The 7,563-nt window shown below is 63.9% G+C and overlaps 1 long non-coding RNA gene across 1 annotated transcript; it reads right to left on the bottom strand.

The window, feature by feature from the left end:
- Positions 1 to 438: 438 nt before the first annotated feature.
- On the bottom strand, positions 439 to 1,364 carry LOC149523278 (uncharacterized). The gene is made up of 3 exons (XR_016347118.1): positions 1,269 to 1,364; positions 868 to 1,020; positions 439 to 512 (listed from the first exon to the last, which is right to left on the bottom strand). It is a non-coding gene; the product is annotated as an uncharacterized LOC149523278 (long non-coding RNA).
- Positions 1,365 to 7,563: the final 6,199 nt, after the last annotated feature.

The raw sequence follows: 7,563 nt of genomic DNA, 5'->3' as shown, positions 1-7,563 counted from the left end.
ATTCCCTCAGATCACAGCTCCCTCCCTGACCCTGCACCCCCCGACACCCCTCCCCCAGGCCAGACTCCTCTCTGGCACCCGCACCCCCTCCCCCAAACCTTCTGCTCCCCCTTCACCCAGGTCACAGCTCCCTCCCTGACCCTGCACCCCTCTAGAGCCCCTCCCCCAGGCCAGAGTCCTCTCCTGCGCCCATACCCCCTCCTGGACCCTGCACCCCTATCCACCGCCCAAGATCATACCCCCCCCCTGCACCCAGGCTCCACCCCTAAGCTCCCTTCTGCACCCAACCACCCCGTCCCAGACCCCAAAGCCCTCGGTAGAAATGTGGCCCTTGATCAGTTGCCAAAATGGCCCCCCCATTACAAATTATTGACCAAGCCTGATCCAAATGTTTTTTGAAACATTGTTTAATGAGAATGTAAATACAATTCAATACAATTGGGAGGGTTGGGGGGAGGGGGACGCAGCTGCTGGCTCCTCAGCTCTTGCTGCTCTCACTGGGTGTCTTCCTGCTGCAAGGGAAGCAGAATCCGTCACATTCATCCCTGGGGACTCAGGGGAACCGGCCCCCCAGCATTTCCACCCTCCTCCACCCTGCTCTCTGGTCACCCCCCGTCAGGACCGCAGGGTGAGCTCCTGACCCCCCCCCCCCCGAGCTCCTGACACCTCGGCCCCCTCCCGCCTCCTAGGACAGTTTCTGTGTTCAGAGCCTCCCCACCCCCAGGGACGCTCGCAGGGGCAGGAGGGATTCTGCCAGCAGGGACGTGGGGTGGGGGCAGCCTGAGGAAAGGGGCGGGGGACTCCCTGAGGGGATGGGAAGGAGACCCTGGCCCTGCCCCACTCTCCTGATCTGCTCCGGCTGCTCACCATGTATTCCAGGAGCTGATGGGCCTGCCCATGCAGGGCGTGGGCCAGGACCAGCCCGGCCTGGCTGGGGCGCCGCAGGGGGGAGCGGGCAGCGAGCAGAGCCTTGTCCAAAAAGCTTTTCTCCTGCTCTGCTGTGAAGAGCTGCCCAAAGACCTGGAATCAAGAGCACAGGAGGTTTCAGCTGACGGCCCAGAGCCCGGCCCCAACTCCTGGGGCTAAAACAGCTTCCTCCTCCCCCAAACTCCCTTCCAGACCCTGCACCCAGACGCTCTCCTCACCCGGCACCCCAACCCCTGCCCCAGGTCACAGCTTCCTCCTGCCCCCAAGACCCTCCTACCCCCACGAGGGCCCCAGCCAGCCCCACCCCCGAGCCCTGCCCTGCCCTGGCAGCGCGTCCTTACCTCTCCCACCCGCACGCTGTTGCTGTGAGCCAGGACCCATCTTTCTTTGTAGTAGTGTCTGCACCACAGGTCCTCTGCCTGGTGGATGTTGAGGCCTGCAAGAGACACAACAGGGTCATTCTGCTGGCAGGTCTGAGCCCTTCCCCTCCCACGGGTCCCTGCAGGCATCCCTGGGCAAATGGAGGGGCACAGGGGGCAGAAGGAGGGGAACACAGAGGGACGCATCCCCCCTTGGGCCAGTCTGGGGGAAAAGGGCTGGGTCCCCTCCCCCCGCCGCCGGCACCCTCAGGGTGTCCCTGGGGCCCAGGTCCCGGCTGGGTTCCTTACCCCTGTGGTGCAGGAGGAGTTGATACAGGCTGTGCACCCCCTCCCGGGCCAGCCGGCTGACGTCTTCGGATGGGTCCGAAATAAAAAGGCCCAGCTGGGCCACGTGGTGACCCATCCTCGGCCAGTCGGCGGAGTTCTGAGGGGAGAGAAGAGGGGGGGTCCCTCAGCATCCTGGGGCTGCACGTCCCATGCAAACGGCCGCCGAGGCGGGTCTGAGCTCGGGGGACGGACAGAGACACCTCCCGGGGCGGGGCGGGGCCGGCCTTGCGAGGAGACAACCCTGAGCAATGGCCCCGACTGAAGGGTCACTCCGGGGGTGGAACAAGGGGATCCACTGACGGCCACTCCCCAGTCCCCAGGCCCAGTCCCTCAAGAGCCCCCCTGAAGGGCCCAGGGTCGCCCCTCCCCGGGGAAAGGAGAACGCGGCCCATTCCCGGCCCATTCCCAGCCCTGCCTCTGCCTCCCGGGGACGCTCCCAGCCCCGCGCCCTGCAGCCCCAGACCCCCCGGCTCCGAGGTCACTTACGTCAAACCCCGGGAGGGTGGTGGCGACTCCCAGCAGGGCCGTGGTGCTGCCAAGGGCCCTGGCTCGCTCCTGGGGCAGGCGGGACTCCAGCCACGGGCTCAGGTGCTGGGGGGGAAAGAGGCAGGTCAGGACCCGTAGGGAGGTGCCGGTTCTGGGCAGAGCCTGGGGCTCCTCTCGGACTGTGCCCCCCCCAGCCACTGACACTGCTCCTCTCTCGGCCCCCCCCCGAGGAAGCAGGGACAATGGCCCCGTCCCCCCCACGGGGCTCACCTCCATTATGAGCTGCAGCCGGGCGGTGTCTGGGGACTCGGCGAGGAGGCTCGCCAGTAGGGCCTGGAGGTCGTAGGGAAGGGCCCGGATGAACTGCTGCAAGACAAGGGGGAGCCCTGGGTCAGAGGGGGGTTGGGGGATCCAGGCCACCTGCTGGCTCCGGGGTGCAGCCTAGAGCAGGGTCTGAGCCGCCTCGCAGAGCAGGGAGGAGCCCAGGCTGGGCATGGAAGGGACGGGCCCCCCGGGAGAGCAACGGGAACCCTGGAGGGAAGGATCCAAACCTGCAGCTTCTTCCCTCCCTCTGCCCCCCCCTCCTCTCTGGAGCTCCAGCCCAGCCCGGGAGCAGGGCCCGGAGGGACGTACCTGAGTGTGGATGGGCTCCTGCTGCCAGTCCCCAGACACTGTCTGTCCCACGGCCGCCGTCAGCAGGGGGCTCAGGAGCTGGGCCCGCAGGGGAGGCTGCAAGGTGCTGGCAGGAGAGAGGGGCAGAGACTGTTAATTCAGCAGCAGGAGACAGAGACTTTCCCACTCCCTGGCCAGGGGATCTGCTCTGGGGGGAGTCGGCGGGGGGGGGGGGGGTCGGTACCTGAGGCTGCAGGCGGCGTTGAGGCAGTCGGCCAAGACCAGCGGGGGGGCGAGTCCTCCATGATCTCCTGTGAGACCCAAGGAGACAAAGGGGCGTGTGAGGCTGGGGCCCCCAAGAGACGCTCACACGGCCAGCGCCCCCACCCAGCAGGATCCAACCCCACTGCCTCCCGCTGCCCTGTAGCCCCCCTGCCCAGCACAGGGCCCCTCCCAGCACCCCCCTCCCAAACCGGGACCAGCTCAATCCTTGTCCCCAGGCCGTCTCCTGCCCCTCCCTGCCCTGGTGACCAGCCTCTGAACCTCCTCATCCCTGCTCCCCAGGCGCATCCCCAGCAGCCCGCTCGGCTCCCTTCCAGCCCCCCATGGCCCGGGGAGACCCCTCCCTGTCCCGAATCCCCCTTCCTGTCCGGCACCCCACACCTGCCCCATTTCTGTGTCCCTCCCTCCTCCAGCATCCCCACCCACCCTCCCCATGTCCACCTCCAGCCCTCCTGGCTCCACCCATCCCGTTTCCAGCACCCCCACCCGCCGCCATGGCCCAGGCAGACCCCCGTCCACCCCACGTATCCCCTCCCCTCCTCCCGGCCGCCGCGACTCGCTTACAACGATCCTGGCCATCATGGTGTCCTTGCAGCAGCGCGGCGCCAGGGTGTCCTCGCCCCTTTGGAGGGCGGCGAGGCAGGCGAGGGGGATGGCCAAGAGGAACCGCTGCAGGGCGGCTGGGCTCTGCGCCCCAGAGAGAGTCTGTGAGCCTGGGGCCTGCCTGCCCCCCACGGACAGCTGCAGGGCTCAGGCCTCCCAGGAGTGGAGGTGGGAGCTGCTGGTTGTCCAAGCACCCACACTCCCCCCCCAACTGCTGCCTCAGGCTTGTGGGGACCCAGCTGGTGCATGACAAGAGCCCCCAGCTTGGGGGGTCCAGGTCATGCAGGAGAAGGGGCCCCAGGGGGATCCCCAGGGACAAGCCCCTCCCGGAGGGGGGGGGGACGTGCTGGGAAGGGGCCGGACAATCTCGGGTCCCCCCCATGTGGAGAAGGTTCCTACCGTGTCCCGGGTGTGGAGCTGCTCTTCGATGTCGTAGATGGCCCCTTCCTCCACCCGGGAGTCCATCCGCTCCTGGCAGAGCTCCGCCGAGGCGCAGGGGGGCTCTGTGCGGGAGGGAAGGGACCAGGGTGACTCCAGCGGCCAGCAGGGGTCACGCGCCCCCATGTCAGGGACCCAGGGCAGGTTGGGCCCCACACGCCCCTCGCAGGGACCCATCCCCCTTCCACCCTCACATCTGCCAACGCCCTCAGCAGAGCCCCCACCAGGAACAAGAGAGCCAAGCAGCCCCCGCCCCCATCCATTGCCCTGGCTGCGGGGCAGACACTGGGGCTGCCCCTCCCCGCCCCCCCCGGGTACTGGGTGAGCCCCTGGGCCCAGCGTGTTCACGGCCCCTCACCTGGGTCTGAGCGGCTGCAGGAGGTGGCCCGGCTGCAGCTGGAGGCCCAGGCGCTGCTGCTGACGGACCTGGACCCACAGCTGCAGGGGCTGGTGCGGGGAGCGACGGGCTGGGGGCTCCCGGAGACTGGCAGGTCCCCGGGGGCCGGGCAGGGCGATGCCCCCTGGTGGTAATGGGGGCTGGGCTCCCGGGGCAGGTGTTTCTCTCCACAGAGGAGGCCCCGGAGCCACCCTACCCGGCTCCCCCGCTGGGCTGGGTCCCGCCTGCCCAGCCGCCTCTGGAGCCAGGTCCGGGGGGGCCTGGCCGGTGGGCGAGTCGCCCCGAGCTGGTGGGATCCAGCTTCCCCGCCCACGGGGACGGAGAAGCTGCTCCCCACCGGCCCTGGGGCCATCTTCAGGGCTTTCTTGAACCACAGCCGAAAACGTTTGGCCATGCTGCAAATGAGGGGAGCAAAGGGGAGCTTGGGGCGCAGCCTGCAGAGCGAAATCCAGGGGTTCCAGCTCCCCAGAGCGACTGCCCCCAGCCCCCAAATGGCCCCTTGCTTATCGGTTCGGTCTTGCACAGGCACTGCAAGGACCTGAGGGTATGTCTACACTACCCCACTAGTTCGAACTAGGAGGGTAATGTAGGCATACCGCACTTGCAAATGAAGCCCGGGATTTGAATTTCCCGGGCTTCATTTGCATAAGCGGGGAGCCGCCATTTTTAAAACCCCGCTCGTTCGAACCCCGTGCAGCGCGGCTACACGGGGCACGAACTAGGTAGTTCGAACTAGGCTTCCTAGTTCAAACTACCGTTACTCCTCATTCCACGAGTCTCCTGCCCATCAACAGCCCCTTCTTGGCCAATCAGGGGAGAATCTAAGGTGTGGGGGGTGGAGCGTTCTCCCCAAAGACACCGGCATAGACTTGTTCCAGCCCCACCTCCCCAGTCCCCACAATGGGGGCTGCATCCCCCACCCCACGGCTCCTGCAAACCACCCCCCGTCCTTCAGCTAGTCTGTTGGGTCCCAAGCTGGGGGAGGCAGCAAGGGAAGGTCACAGAGGAGGCAAGAACAGAGCAGAAATGTGGGGGGATGGAGGAAAAGGGAAACCAACCAGGAGAAAGCCCCAGTGGCGCTAAGGACGCAGCCCAGGTGAGGAATCACCTTCTGGCCCTTGACCGAGGGCTGGGCCTGCCTGGAACCCAGCCGGCCCCGGGCGGGATCCAACCCCTGGGGGCTCTTACCTTCGTCACAAAGGTGTCAGGATGTGGAACTCACAGAACGCGAAGGAACCGTGAGGAGGAGACGCACCAGAGCTAAAGCAACCGGGGGTCTCCAAAGTCCCCTGGGCCCGCCCCCCGCTTTTATCAGCCTGAGATGTGGGTCCCTCTGTGAGGTCATCACCTCCCCACCTGCCCTTTGCCTTATATGCTGAGGGCTGCCCAAAGCCCCTGTGAGGTCACCGCCCCCCCCCCCACCCTGCCAGGCAAATGTCCTGCCTCTGGCCACCCCCCTGGGAAGTTTGAGCCATTACTAGGGGTCCCTCCCCCTCCCTCATAGGCTGCTCCCTGCCCTACACTGCAGGCTTCTTGCACGAGAGCTGTTTCACGCCGGAGTTCTTGCGCAAAAGGTCTCGTGCAAGAGTGCCTCCACCCTGCCATAGGCTTTTGCACAAGAGCGTCCATGGCAGTGTGAACGCTCTCTTGTGCAAGAAAGCTCTGATGGTCATTTTAGCCATAAAAGTGTCTTGCTCAAGAAGCCCCTGGTGCCCGTCCACGCTGCCTTCTTGCACAACAGCTCTTGCACAAAGGGGGCTTAGTCATCGTCGGGAGAGGAATAACTCCTGTGCAAGGAGCCCTGTTCTCTGATGCTTTACTGCAAATTTACTTCTGCAAGAACACACGTAGAGTGTAGACGCGCCACAAGTTTATTCGCAAGAACACGCAAAAACAAGCCATGTGGATGTTTTCTTTTTAGGCAAAAGCCCCTTTTTGCACAAGATCGGTCGGCCTTTTTGCAGAAATAGGGATCTTGTGGGAAAAGGGGGTTTTTTGCACAAAAAGTAAACATCCACACGGCTTGGTTTTGCGCACAAACCCCGAGCACAAAAACGGATCGGCAGAAAATATGCAAATGACATTGCGTGTCATAGAGTCCCTCGTTAGCATATTTGTTGCCAAAAAAACTCGTTGTGTAGACGTAGCCTAGGAGAGAAGCGATCTCAGACACAAAGCCCTTCAGTAAGAGGGCATAGCCCTGGGGCGTGGTAGGAGACGTACGGCAGACATGGGAGGTCACTCTCCTAGCTATTTGGCACGGAGGAGGCCTCAGCTGGAGCACTGTGTCCAGATCTCAGGGCCATGCTTTAGGAGAGAGAGTCCAGAGGGGAACTATGAAAAGGGATTAGGGACGTTAGATATTCACTGAGTAGTCAATTAACCTCATGATTTCTTATCGGTTACTTGACTTTTCGATAGTCCCCAGGGGCCAGCTGTCTCAGTCCTGGCTCGCGCTGGGTGCGGGACCTACCCCCTCTGCGGCTCTGCATTTACAGTGTGTTAGGAGCCAGGCGGGCAGGCAGCCCGGCTCAGTTCCAGTTTGCACCAGGTCCAGAAGCTCAGACCCAGCCCCCAGGCAAGGGCTGCTGCCAGCTTGCGCTGCTGCCTCTGATACAGAGGCAGCAGTACGGAGTGCCAGGAGGGAACTGGTCTAAAAAGCACCTCCCCTTGCGACCTGGCTGCCTGTCATCCCACGCTGCTGCCTCCGTTTTTGGCGAGAGAGAGCCGCCTGTCTTGAGACACCGGTGGGGAGTCGGATTTTCAAAAGGCAGGTCTCTGTCCTTTGTGAGCCTTCCAAAGCGCTTCGGTGGGGGGAGGGGGCAGGAAGGCGGACGACACTCAGGAATTGTAGCACCCAAATCCACGGAGTGTTTCGCCAGCACCTCCTGCAACAGAGCCCAATCCCTGACAGGCTTTTAGGCAAGATAGATCATTTGAAAAAATGACAGACACAGGGTTTTCCGTCACCGCTCTCCCTTTCTTTTATTTCCCTGGGCTAACTGGCTTGTTCCTCTTTGGCTAAGGATGGAAGGGTATGTCTACACTACAATGTTAGTTCGAACTAACGGACGTTAGTTCGAACTAACATTCATAGCCGCTACACTAGCG

The sequence above is a fragment of the Pelodiscus sinensis genome, chromosome 18, assembly GCF_052426305.1.
Source record: "Pelodiscus sinensis isolate ZL-2025 chromosome 18, ASM5242630v1, whole genome shotgun sequence".
Classification (NCBI taxonomy): Eukaryota; Metazoa; Chordata; order Testudines; family Trionychidae; genus Pelodiscus; species Pelodiscus sinensis.
Note: the sequence above shows the minus strand (reverse complement) of the source record. Positions and strands in the feature narration are given on the sequence as shown.